At 41.0% G+C, this 13,809-nt stretch overlaps 1 long non-coding RNA gene across 1 annotated transcript; it reads left to right on the top strand.

Moving 5' to 3' along the window:
* The first annotated feature begins 2,833 nt into the window (after window positions 1-2,833).
* LOC138175554 (uncharacterized) lies at window positions 2,834-8,862 on the top strand. Its single transcript, XR_011172033.1, has 3 exons — window positions 2,834-2,993; window positions 6,155-6,370; window positions 8,042-8,862. It is a non-coding gene; the product is annotated as an uncharacterized lncRNA (long non-coding RNA).
* The last annotated feature ends 4,947 nt before the right edge of the window (window positions 8,863-13,809 follow it).

The following is a 13,809-nucleotide window of genomic DNA, read 5'->3' as shown; positions in this document are numbered from 1 at the left end:
AGGTTGTTACATTCTCTGAGCCAGGAGAAGGCTATATAAGCCCTGATGTGTAGCTTTGTTTTGGGGGCTCACTTTGAGAAGTGTTCTGTGATTTGATCTGTATTCTGGGAAGCCGTTGTCCAGAGCCCCCCCGGCTTTGAAAAACCCAGATGTGGAAACCCAGATGTTGACTGGATATGGATGTAATGGCTGGACAGTTTGCAAATCTGTCTACTTGATCTGTTTCTGTCTTGATAATTCTGCCTGTATACTTTGAACTTTGGGGTGCTGACCTTTTTCCCCTGAACAAGGTAAACGATATATGTCTGACTGATTAAAGTAAGCTTGTTAACCCATTTTGAGTTGCTTTCCTTTATCAAAGCAGATCCAAGAACCTGTATTGGCAGACACCCTGGAGACGCTGGGGTGCTTGCCGCTACAGCATGCTATCATGAAATTGACATATAATATTGATGCACTTCTCCAGGCAACCAAATTTTGACATAATTTTCCATAAGCCCTCATAAATGACAGTATCAAAGGCCTTGGTCAGATCTACAAATGTTGTGTACAAGACCTCTGTTCTGCTCCTGGCATTTCTCCTAGAGTTGTCAGGCAGAAAACACCATATCAACCATTCCTTAATCCTTTCTGAAGCTACATTGGCTCTCAGGTAGATGACCATCTTCCAGGTGAAGGATCCACCTATTAAGGAGGACTCTGGCAAGAATCCTGCCAGCAGTGACTAAGAGAGACACTCCCTTGTGATTGTCACAGGACAATCTATTTCCTTTAACTTTACATAGATGGACAATGGAGGCATCCTCGAACTCCTGGGAGATAACCTCTTTTTGCCATATAACCTGGAAAATTTCAGTCATCTTTTGTACGAGCAATGGACCCTCTACCTTGTAAATCTCAGCTGAAATAAAATTAGCACCAGGTTCTTTGCCACATAAATGAAGCCTAATGACATTCAAAACCTCTTCTTCGGTTGGAATTTTAGCTAGGGAGGGACTGACTTCAACCTGAGGTAAAAGTCAATAGCTTCAGCATTGATTGATGATGGTCAGTTGAGAACACTAATGGAAGTGTTCAGCCTAACTCTCTAGGATCATGTCCTTATCACCAATCAATGTAACTCCATCAGCACTGAGTAGTTGAGATGTACCATAGGTCTTTGTCCCATAAATAGCGTTCAGGGGATCATAAAAGCAGTTTGGATTGTTACTATCAACATAAAATTGAATTTCATCTGCCTTCTTACTGAACCAAGAATCCTTCATCTCTCTAAGCGTTGCTTGTACTTTTGGTGGAATTAAATGCTGTCTTCTTAGAGATGGATGAACTCTCCTGCCGGTGAATCCTGTGGAGTTCTCATTTTTCATTCAGCAGCTTCTAAATTTCCCCATCATTTTCATCAGACCAGCCTTGATGTTTGCAAGTGTTCTGACCCCGATGAGCAAATGCAGTGCTGTACACCAGGTCTCTGAAAGCTGCCCACTCCTTTTTTGATCCACTGTAGCTAACTGGGTGTTGGCTCAACTTTCCCTCCAAGTTAGCAACAAACTGTTCCCTCTGAGAGAAGAGTCCTAATCTGTTGACACGAATCCTTCTGGTAGTCATTTTGCCTTGGGGATGCCACTTTTGTTGAACGGGAATATTTAGCTTGGAGAGAATAAGTCTATGATCAGTCCAGCACTCTGTGCCACACATTTCCTTTATCACTCTCACATCCTGTCTCTCTGCTCCTTACAATAACACAGTCTATTAAACGCCAATTTTTATTGCAAGGATGCATGCATGAAGTTTTATTGCATTTAGGTAAATGAAAGACAGTGTTGGTAAAAAGGTCATGAGATGCACATCTCCAGTAGTAAGTGACCATTGCTGTTACTGTTTCCAACTCCATTCCTCCCTAGGACTCCCTGCCAAGTCTGGTAGTCTAAGCCTACTCTAGCATAAAGTCACCCAGAATTTATAATTGTGCTCTTTTGGCACATTGACAATAAGGGTGTCTAGGTCTTCATAAAATTTTTCTTTGTCCTTGGAGCATAGGAACTGATGTTGGTGGCATGATGTTTTCCTGCAAGTGGCAATCATGAGCCTATCATTCACTCCTTTTGGGAGGCATATGAGTTTGTTGACTAGATTAGTTTTGATTGCAAAACCTACATCAGCTTCACAGTGCTCCCCTTCACTGCAGCTACTCCAGAAAAACATGTATCCAGCTCCAACTCCAGTAAGTTGGCCCTCATTTGCTAGCCTTGTTTCACTCAGGGTGCTATTTGGATGCAATACCTGCCGAATTCTCTTGCAACAAGAGCTGTTCATCTTTCAGGTCTATTGTATTTTGTGCTGTCTATAAGTGTGCACAAATTCCACATGCAGATGGTGAGTGGAATCATCTTTGCAGATGTATTTGTACATTTTTTGTGTGTTTTGACCACAGGGTGGGGTCCTCACCTACCATGGTAATCATGCCAGGGTTGGATAAGCAGACAATTTTTAGGGCACCTTTTCTAGCCCCTTCCTCACACCAGGAGGTGAGCAGTGCAAGCCTTAAAAGGCTGTTCAGACACCTGGGGGCTGCCAAATCCCACTGCTACTTCCAGTGAGATGACCTTATAGACTGGGCCACATATGTGCAGGATTTTGACTACATTTTAACTCCCAGTGTATCCACACCTGATACTTCATCACTTGCCTTGTCACCACAGGACTTTGAAATAGGTAAAAGTAGTAAAATGGTATGGGTAATGTCTTTTGATTCATGTGTAAATTGGATTTAAGTGAGGCAGAGTTGTATAAAGTTGTCAGCCTCACCCTCTTCTCCAGAGTCATCACAGTCCACTCACAGGACAGAATCAAGGCGAAAGGTGATGGCTCAAGATGCAGTGCGATGACCTTGGAGTCTTCAATGTCTAATCAAGCTCTAAGCACTCCACAGCACCTGCTTCAGCTGCCTTCATAACTGTTGGAACAGACTGTTCTCAACCACCCATTCCATCAGGGTAAGTCTTCACATGCTTGGGGAAGACACCCCCCCTAACTCACCAACAGGTCTGAGACCCCTCAGTTGCCCTCTACCTGGTTTAACCTGTCTGCTGAAACTGTTTACTGGGGTGTGGCTGTTACACATGCTACAGCTTTGTAGTGGATGCCAAAGGTCTAGGCAGCCTTCACACCAGAGGTATCAGTCTTCCCTGAGCACACCCTACACACCTCAGTCAGCAAGCATGACCTAGATGAAGATCCAGCAAAGGAAAATGAGAAGGAACTGTCAGGAGAGAATAGTGTCTTCAAAACCTAGGGAGTAGAGTATAAAGGAGAAGAGAGTGAGCAACAGTGTCAAAGACTGCCAAAAGGTCAAGAAGGATGAAGACTGAGAAAATGCCAGTAGCTTTAGCACGGTAACTTGGAGAGAGCCATTTCAGTTGAATAATGAGGCAGGAGCTAGAGCAGAGAATTATGAAGGGAGTTAGGGCAAAGACAGTGGAGGCACCAATTATAGGCAAACTGAAGAAGTTTAGCCACAAAAGGGAGGAGCAATAGAAAATGAAAGCTAACTGGAATGGAAGGATCAATTGAGGTTTTTTGAGCAGAGGAGAGATATGGGCATGTTTGTAGATAGCAGGGAGGCAACCATTACGTTTGTAGGTGTGTGCAGCCCAACAACACCAATGTTGCAGACAGTATGGGAATAATTTTAGGTAAATCAATATTTTATTATTGCAATGGATAGTTTTTGGATATATTTCAATCTGTAATGAAAGGAGTCAAACAAGTAGCCACTACTCAGTTGGTCAGGGCAGCAGATGCAATGTAGAGTAAGTGATGTAAAGTGGATAAATGCTTTATCTATTTATTTTTTGACCTTTAAGTCTCCATAAAGAGGGACATTGAGGAGCAATAGCTAGAGAGCCAACCTCAGAGTCTTGGCTCAGATCATGACTCTGACACTGACTCTGTGATGCTGAGCTGACTTCACTGAACCTCTCAGTGTCTTCTAAACAACTCTCTGAGCTAGCAAGGACTATAAGTTGCAGTATAGTTGGCTCTGTGACTATTACAAAAAAATTTAAGAGACATAGTTTCTGGGTAATTTTATAATTTTATTAATAAAGCCAACATGTCATCAATAATAGGGTGGTCATTTGGCTGTCTCTTTTAGACCAAAGATCCCTAATGGGAGGATCCATATTTTCCCAGACCTATCTCAGCAGGCACAATGAGCAGGAATATACCCATTAGTCCAAACTTAGAATTTCTTTTACTGTTTTTCTTTAGATCTTGGCCTGAGTAAATCTTTTTTTTTAAAGCAATTGGGGTAAAGTAACTTGCTCAAGGTTACATGACCAGGTGTTTCTGGGTGGGTGCTAAGTGTCTGAGCCCAGATTTGATCCCCAGGTCATCTCAACACTGGAGCCGGTGCTCTTACTCACTGTGCTACCTGGCCACCCTGCCCCATTTTACAGTTGAAGAAACTGAAGCAAACTGAGGTTAGGTGAGTTGCCCAAGGTCACTCAGCTAGTAAGTTTCTGAGGCCAGATTAAAACTTAAAGCTCAGAACTCTATCTACCTTGTCTTGTCTCTTTGAGCCTTCTGTGGCACCCTTCCCCTACATCCACTCATCTGGGGTGGGGGATGTGACAATCTAGATCACACAGTAAGTAAATCTCCATTTGTTAACTGTTGAATGACTTATTAATATTTCATTTTGTTTTAATATTAAATGTAAATCACACAATGATTAGCCTGGGTATAGTCCAGCCTAGAATTGGCAGCTTCTCTACCTTAGGTTACAGGGGTAACCCTGTAGGGTGTTATTCCTAAAACTGCAGCTCGTGACACCCCTCTAAACATACACAACACCAAAGGAGGAATGAGGTCAAATTTAGAGCACACTGGTAGTGAGTACATATATAAGACATGTGTGGCAGTGGATAGTCCACAATTCCTGGTTCTTCAGGGTCTAGAATCCCTTTTTCTCTTTATAGAGTCCTCGTACATCAGCGGGTACAGTGCATATAGTGTCTGCTGGACAGGTTATCAAGGTGGGCTACCAGGTTCTGCTTCTTTCCATAGTCAACTCTAAACTGGAAGCTATATTTCTCCTTTGAGTGACTATCTTATTCTATCCATGTCTGTCTGGAGTGTGTGTATCTCTGCTTCCTGGTTGATGCTGTGTTTCTTGCTGATTTAGTAGCTCCAATGACATGGTAGATGGGAGTGGAGAAAAAGAAAAAGTTCTCCCATTTCCCCTGCAGGAGTTTCTTTCACAAAGGAATCCTGAACTTAGAAAAGGTTTCAATAAAGTTGTGGGGTTTTTTTGCTTTTTTGGAGGGCAATTGGGGTTAAGTGATTTGCCCAAGGTCACATGGCTAGTTTTTGTGTTAAGTGTCTGAGGCCAGATCTGAACCCAGGTCCTCCTGACTCCAGGGCTGGTGCTCTATTCATTCGCCATCTAGCCACCCCTAAAGACTTTTTTAAATAAAAATAAACTAAGGCCATAAGCTGGGGGTGAGGAACTTGTGGCTTCAAGGCCACATGTGGCCTTCTAGGTCCTTGGGTGAGACCTTTAGACTGAGTCCAAGTAGAGAAATTGATTGAATAAGCAAAAGCAAAGAGGAAAAATATTGCTTTTTACAGACACTATGATAAATTGTTGAGAAAATGCTAGAGAGTAAATGAAAATTAATTGAACCAATAACTTCAGCAAAATTGAAGGATATAAATAATCTACATAAATCATCCTCACTTCTATGTATTATCAACAAAACTCAACAGGAAGAAATAGAAAAAGAAACTCCACTCAAAATCATTAAATAATATGTAAAATATGTATGAATTCAACTGCAAAACATTCTTAATAAAGACAAATCTAAATATTTGGAGTAAACATTATAGCTAAGTCATTCTAATAGAATAAAAAGTATCCATACTACTTAAATTAATTAATTTATTTACATCTCTACAAAGGATTATTTTATAGAGCAAGTAAAAAATTATAACAAAATTTATATAACCAAGATAGAGTAGGAAGGAAGTAATACAGCGAGGTTCCCCTCTTTCCCCCACAATCCTCCAAACAGATCTAGAAAATGCAACAAACCAAATTTTGGTGGGGAAATCCAAGGAAAAAAAATCACAGTGAATCATTTTTTTTTTCCAGCCCAGCTCAGCACAAGGAGACAGAATAAATTGGTGGACACTGGAGAAAGAGCCAGGCCAGGAACAAGCCACTCTCAGAGGATCCAAGCACCCAGGGAGAGGCTGTGCACCCGAGTAAGAGGAGGTCCTAGACCCATATAGAGTACTATGATTGGAACAGGTGCCAACTGACAGCTTTGTCATCTACCGCTCAGGTCTGGGTCCAGATCCAGGGCAGGTAGGTAGCTTGTGCCCAGGGGTATTGTTCTTGTAGGGAATTGTGTATGACCCTGAACAATGTACTGAGGATCAGGTTCAGAGGCAAGCAGCTAACTGTGGGGCCCAGACCCTAAGTCTGGGGCAAAGAATTATGGGAAGATATATGGGACATGTCTTTGGTTACTAATTTGTCAGTTTTTCATATAGATGCTCACATGGCCCTCACCACACCAGAATGTGAGTACAATGTACATACTGATCAACTAGCAAAGATTGCTACTCAACATACTGTCTACCTACCTGAAACCAACTGATGATCCAATACTAGCAAAATGGGTCCATCAAACAGCTGGCTATTTAGAGGTTCAGGCCACACACTGGTGGGCACAAGATCAAGGTATTAGCATCTCACATTCATTGGTAAAACAGGTAGCAGAGGACTGTCATATATGTCAACTGGAAAAGGAACAAACTGCTCCTCAGGTGCTAACTGGAGATATAGGAAGGGGAAAAGTCCCAGTTCAAATTTGGCAAACATTATGTTGGACCCCTACATCAAGATAGAGGATGCAAATTTATATGTACTTGTGTTGACATCTATTCAGGTGTATAAGTGGCTTATCCCTATAACAATGCAACCCAGAAAAACACCTGTAGAACTCTAGATATCACAAGTCTATATTATGGAACTCCAATGCAGATTCAAAGTGACAATGGGTCACATCTTAAAGGTAATGACATGAAGAGATATTGTACATTAAACAATATGGAATGGATATATAATATTCCATATTATCCACAAGCATCTGGGTTAACTGAAAGAATGAATGGATTATTGAAAGAACCATTAAGGAAGTTAAGTTCTAATAATTCTTATCAACATTGGTAAAATGATCTGTTCACTGGTTTATGTAATTTGAATAATAGAACACTGGGAGAAAGTACACCTCTAGCCAGAATGATGACCCCAAATCTGCACATCAGAAAACAGCAAACACATAAGATCTCAAATATCAAGTATTGGAGTATAAAGCAAGATGTCCCAATACCGTCTCCAGAATGCCTGCTTCAGCAGGATATGATTTACATTGGAAGACTTTTTGTTGGACAGGAAATAAAGAAAATCCCTACTGGAATATGTATAAGAATTTCTAAAAATCATTTTGGACAGATATTACCTAAATCAGGATTAGAAGCTCGAGGAATACATGTGTTGGCTGGAATAATAGATTCTAATTATCAAGGAGAAATTATTGTGGTATTCCAAAATTTAGGTGAAGAACCTATACAGTTTTGTAAAAATGATAGAATATTTCAAGTGATCATTATTCCTTGTGAAATAATACCCCTTATGAAAACTGACCCTCCTTCCAAAATAACTATCAGAGGAATTGAAGGGTTTGGTTCTACTGATAGAATAAAATTGGCAACTAAAGTATGGATAAAATGGAAGCCAGATGATATTCCAAAGGCTGCAGAGATTATAGCATACAGGAAAGATAATACTGTAACTGCTGTTTATTCAGGAGAAGATGATTATGATGTTGTGCCCTTAACTTATATATTTTACTGCGAATAAAGCTATCATAGTAGGTTCATGGACTCCTGAAGCACAGCTGATGTTATACCCCGCTGCTGGTTATTAGTCTCCTTTGTTTTGTTTGTTTAATCTGTTTAACCTGTTTGTTAGATTTGTCTCTTTCAGGTTTAGTGCCCTCTACTTGCAAATGACTGACTGCTTAAGCTAGATATCACCATCTGTCTGAAACCATGAGATGTCACCCCTGGACCTAACATCGACCAAGTTCTGGATATCGGCTAAGGAACTGATCCCTTGAATGGGACCTCTGGAAGCAGGGACAACTCAACACCAATCTCAAAAGGAAGTAGTTTTAGAAGATGAGACATTTACCCCTTACCCTGGAGGACTTTGGGTCCCATTCGTTTGAGGGGGGAATGATTGGGTTCTTTGCCTAAGCCCCCACCCTAAGATATTGTTTTATGTGTTTATTTTGTGTTATCCCTTTTATACTGTTATGAAAGTTATGTTGCTACTAGTTTCCCCTAAAGTCCCACTGATCTATGTAATGGATATGAAAGATCTGGGGGCCAAATGTAATGTTAATGGAATAGAAAGATCTTCCTCATCCATTAATAGGCCTGTGTGATCTGCTTTGAGCTCTGGGGTTGTGATACACAACCTGAGTCACATGGATCCTGACTCACTTGGAGCCTGGGTCACAAGGAAGAGTTAAGAGTGGGAGGTTTGCCCAATGGAATTTTAACTGAAATAGAATGTTGGGGGAGAGAGACAGTGCAGTGTGTGAGAGGGAGAGCAGGGAGTGAGAGTGACACTGCTCCAGGAGAGAAATAGCTTGAGTGGGCAAAGGGAGGATCTAGTCTAAGGAAACTTGTTTGTAGGAAGGCCTAACAAATAAGAATGCCTAAGATGTCTCTGCTCCTTGGAGTGGTGACGGATCAATACCTTGTTAAATATTACCTCCTGGTATTCTAATCCAAATAAATATAAATACTTTGGTTTTGCATTTAATGAAGAGAGTTTAATGTATTTTGTGAATTTATCCTGGAAATATGTCTGCATAGTCATAGTAGCTGCTATGGGTATCGTATTGTCATTACACTGGTCAGATCTGAAAGAAAAACCCAAATGAAAGCTCCCAGGAACATTATAGCTAAAATCCAGAATTTCCAGGTCAAATAAAGAAAATACTGTGAGAAGCCAGAAGGAAAGAACTCAAGTATCTTGAACCCACAGTCAAGATCACATATGATTTAGCAGCTACCAGGAGGAGAGAGATCTTAGAATGTGATATTCCAATTCCAGACAAAGTCATCAGTTGGCACCTGTTCCAATCATAGTCCATATGGGTCTAGGACCTCCTCTTACTGTGGTAACATTGTATTCAGAGTACAGTGGTAATGAAGCACACATGTAGCCAAGGCAACTCACAACTTCTTGTACCAAAGGGCCTGCAAATCCTTTCTCTCCTCAGGGTATCCAGTTCTTGATTTCTAGGACTAGTTTTCTCTTGGATTCATAACTGGCTTTCTTCTCAGCTGCTTGTGTCCCATTCTCCAAAGCTACTTCCTCCTAGGAATGACATCTCTATAGCTCTGTCTAAGAAAATTTACAAAATTTTTTGCAAAGATGATTTCACTCAACATCATGTAATGGGCACCCACTTATGGACAACACAAAATCCAGTAGACCTGACAGCTTTTGTTGTGAGAGAACTTGGGCAGGTATCACACATCCAAATAGCAGCTTCCATCTGAATTGTTTTAGAAAGATTCTGAAGACCACCTGGCAAGATAAAGTACTGGACAATGAGGTTCTTTCTCTTTTGGGGATCTTTTTCAAGAGACGATCAGTGAATTCTTTCAATTTCTATTTTTCCTTGTGGTTCTAGAATATCAAGGCAGTTTTTCCTTGATAGTGAGGTTCTTTCTCAAGCTGAACTGCCAAGCATTCAAACTCTCAATTCTGATGGGCTGATACATTGTTTGAATGCCAAAAGTACCTTTGCCTAAAATACCATTTTGCAGACAGAAAAAGGCAAGTACTCACATTGAGGACAGAAGTGATATAAGTGATATGAATACACCCTGAAGGTCTCTCTGAAGAACTGTGGAATTGATTGTGAGATAAGGGAGACACTGGCACAGGCCTACCCAGCATGGCCTGCCCACATCAAAGAAGGCTTTGTGCTCTATGAGCAAAGCAGTATTGTAGTAGCTCAAAAGAAATGTCGATGTGCAAATTTAGAGATACCTCCATTCCAAATGCTCCTATGGACTATTTTTGCCCAACCTATGGTAGAGCTGTCTGAGCTAGTACTGGTTTGATCAGTCACAGTAGCACACACTGTATCTTAACCCCAACATACTGCTGTCATTTTGGTCCTTTTTGAGAAGGAAGTAAAACAATCAACCAATCAACTCTATCTGAAGTGTATGCCTATCTCCCAACCCTGATCAATATCTCCTGTTTGACTAGCTCCTCTTCAAAACTTCAAGGCTGGTATCGGGGAAGGAGAGAGAAATCCCCTCTAGTCTGAGAAATGATTTTCTCTTAGGCCAGGAGTTCTTCCTAGTGGCTCTCCTTCAAGCTCCAAATTTGTCCAGGGCTTAGCTATTTAAAACCTGGCAAGGGCTGCTTCCTTTTGCTTCTGTCAGAGAAAATTATACACACTTCATAAAACTGCCAGTACGTGTTAACACCTAAATACTCTAGATTATACAAATATCAATAACTTTAATAAATCACATTAATAAATTAAATACCAACCAACATGAACAACCTGTAACTATGTATGAATAATTAAATATTAATCAGTACCAATACCCTTAATGAGCTACATTAATTATATATAAATCAATGGACACCTTTAATTATATTAAAAATTAATTGAATATGAACCAGCAGAATAGTTTTAATTATAATTACATGGATAATTAATGAATTCTTAATCAACATTAATTCTTAATCAACTTAATAAACACCTTTAATCATAAGCATTAATCATGTCGATAATTATTGATCAACATGACACCTGTAATTATATTAACTATTAACTGAATTTTAATTAACATCGACACCTTTAAGTTACTTATATTAGTACCTTATACATTAATACCTTTGATATGTCACCTGTGGAGTGGGGTGGGAGAGGATCAAATCCCGCCTCCCTTAAAGTTGTTATTTATATTTTCTCTCTGAACAATCAGACTAAAACAGGGAACCACAGAGTTCCAGATCCTCCAGAAAACCTAGAACACACCCGGAAGTGAGACTGAGAATCTAGCACTTTGCTTTTGTGTTTTCCTCAGAGGAAATCCTCTGAGAGTAGACCCCTGGGACCCGTCGTGTAGTGTGTTGGGTCACCATTCTGCACCCCGTTTGAGCCCCCACCACTGGGCGGTGAGCCCGGCCAGGGTACACTTTAGCGCTCCCCCCCCCCCCCCCTTCCGTGCCCCAGCCTGGGCTTCGGGGAGCGCGGGAAGCAGAGATCGGGGGAGCGGGAGCAGGAGCGGGGCTGGGGCTGGGGAGTCTGCCGGTCTCTGTCTCGGGCTGCTGCGAAGGAAGCAGTGACCCCTAGGGTCACTGAAAGACCTGTAGGAGAAGTGTCGGGGTGGGGGTGGAACCCCGAGACCCTTGTAGATTAAAGGATGAGAGCAAAATCTTCTGTTGCTACCTTCCTCTCTGACTTCTGGCCCATCACGCGAGCTTTTTCACTAATGATGCATTCGTTTCTGTAAACAAGGGGAGGATGCTTGGCAAAGTGGACCGAGAACTGCCCTTGTCGTCACGCAGAGCTTGGTTAATACCTGGCCGCAGACGTATCAGAGAATCTGCGCTGTTCATCTCTCCTTCCGCCCCTCTCCAGACAACTGTCTGTAGATTAAGGGCAGGTGCACAGTGGCATTTGCTAGAGGGAGTTTCTCACCAGGAATTCCATGTATTTCGCAGGTCTAGTACTTAAAAAAAAATTTTTTTTGAAACTTGTTTTCTAATTTTCTTTGTGATTAAAATATCCTTTTAGTTATCTTTATGTCAGGGTAAATGTACTATAGATGTTGATTTTTTAATTAAATGTTTTCTATAAATCTTAGTCTTTTATCCAAAAGTGGATCAAAGAACCTAAATGACTAAAATTCATTCTATTTTTGTAGTCTCTCCACTTAAGGTAGCAAAATATCTATACATTTTCCTATTTTCACAGAACTCTGATACCATTCAGCAATTTGCCCTAGTCTCTGGTCTTCATTAGTATAAGTTATGATTTCATACAATTAGCTTGCGGTTTCTCTGTACAAAAATATGTTATTTCCTAGGAATTTCCATATATAAGAGTTGTTGAAAAGCTTCTGAAGTTTAGGTAATAGAACTCGACGTCTGTTGGACTTTGGAAGTTCAGAATGACTGAAGCTTCAGTTGCCCAGACTCCAAAGGAGCTGGAGGGACTTTTGATAGTGAAGGTAGAAGAGGAAGATCGTGCCTGGGGACGGGAATCTGACCCTTTTGGAAACAAAGCCTATATCCAAGAGATCTCCCGCAGGAACTTTAGGCATTTCTGCTACCAGCAGACAGGGGGTCCAAGGGATGCTCTGAATCAACTCCAGGAACTTTGTCATCAGTGGTTGAGGCCTGACATACACACAAAGGAGCAGGTCCTGGATCTCCTGGTGTTGGAGCAGTTCCTGACCATCCTGCCTGATTCACTGCAGACCTGGGTCCATGATCATCATCCAGAGAGGGGAGAAGAAGCTGTGATGTTGCTAGAAGATTTAGAGAGAAACCTTGGTGAACCAGGAAAACAGGTGAGAAGAGATCTCTTTGGAGGACAGGGGCTTTATAAAAGCTGTGGAATCACAGCCACGGGAGAAGTCCTGCCAGCCTTCAAGCTTCATTTGTCCCCCAGGAGCTATCAGTCTATTAATTTTCTTTTCCTGTTCCCTGCTGCTGTTAAAGAACTAAATGACTTTTTTTTTTTTTTGCCTAAGTTACCTTTCCTAACCAAAGTTGTTTATTGTAGTCACTTACCTAACATTTTATCTCCAAGTCTCCACAATTGCTTTGCAAGCCCAACTGTATATAATTGTTCCCAGGTCCAAGCCTATGCACTGAGCCATGAAGGGCTTTTGGAGAAGGCAACATCTGTAGGAGTGTCACAGGATTTACAGAATGCCCAGCTCCAGCTAGTGGAGACCCAGACTCCACATGAAAGAGGTAAGTATTTGAATTTTATCTGAGAAAGAGATGCCCCAGGAATCATGTATCATTGTCAGTTATATCTCCTTCTCCCACCCACTGTGGGAAACTAGAGCTTCTGATTTTCATCCCAGTGTATTTTCTACTATATGCTGGTCTGGGTTGCCTTCCATGTAAAAATTTATTTCCTATGTATTTTAAGTTCTTTTCCAACTTTTGTCATTTAAATAAACTAATGTAACATAATTTTTTCCTGCACCATTATCAGGATGGAATTGAAGTCTTGTTTTCAGCTGTCACAAAAGCCACATTCTAGATAATCACAATAATAACTTAAAAAATAATAACAAACAAAACACTTTCCTCATAATAACCTTAGGAGGTAATTAATGCAAGTAATATTATCCCCATTTAATGATTTGGGAACTTAAGGCCCAGAGAAATGTTTTGGGTTCATGGGTTTGTAAGTAACAGAAACAGAACCCAAATTGAGGTCTTCTGATCCTAAGTCCAGTATTCTTTCTCATATATCACATTGCCTGCTTTGTTCTTTTCTACTACAATAAACTCTTCACTAACTTTTGTTGTAAGAAAACACTATAGGGGTGGCTAGGTGGTACAGTGAATAGAGCGCCAGCCCTGGAGTCAGGAGGACCTGGGTTTGATTCCAGCCTTAGACACTTAACACACACACACACACACACACACACACACACACACACACA

The sequence above is a fragment of the Petaurus breviceps genome, unplaced genomic scaffold, assembly GCF_028583685.1.
Source record: "Petaurus breviceps papuanus isolate PSGF00001 unplaced genomic scaffold, PetGlider_PUasm1.0 77717, whole genome shotgun sequence".
NCBI classification, from domain to species: Eukaryota; Metazoa; Chordata; class Mammalia; order Diprotodontia; family Petauridae; genus Petaurus; species Petaurus breviceps.
This window is presented reverse-complemented; position numbering and strand designations above follow the sequence as displayed.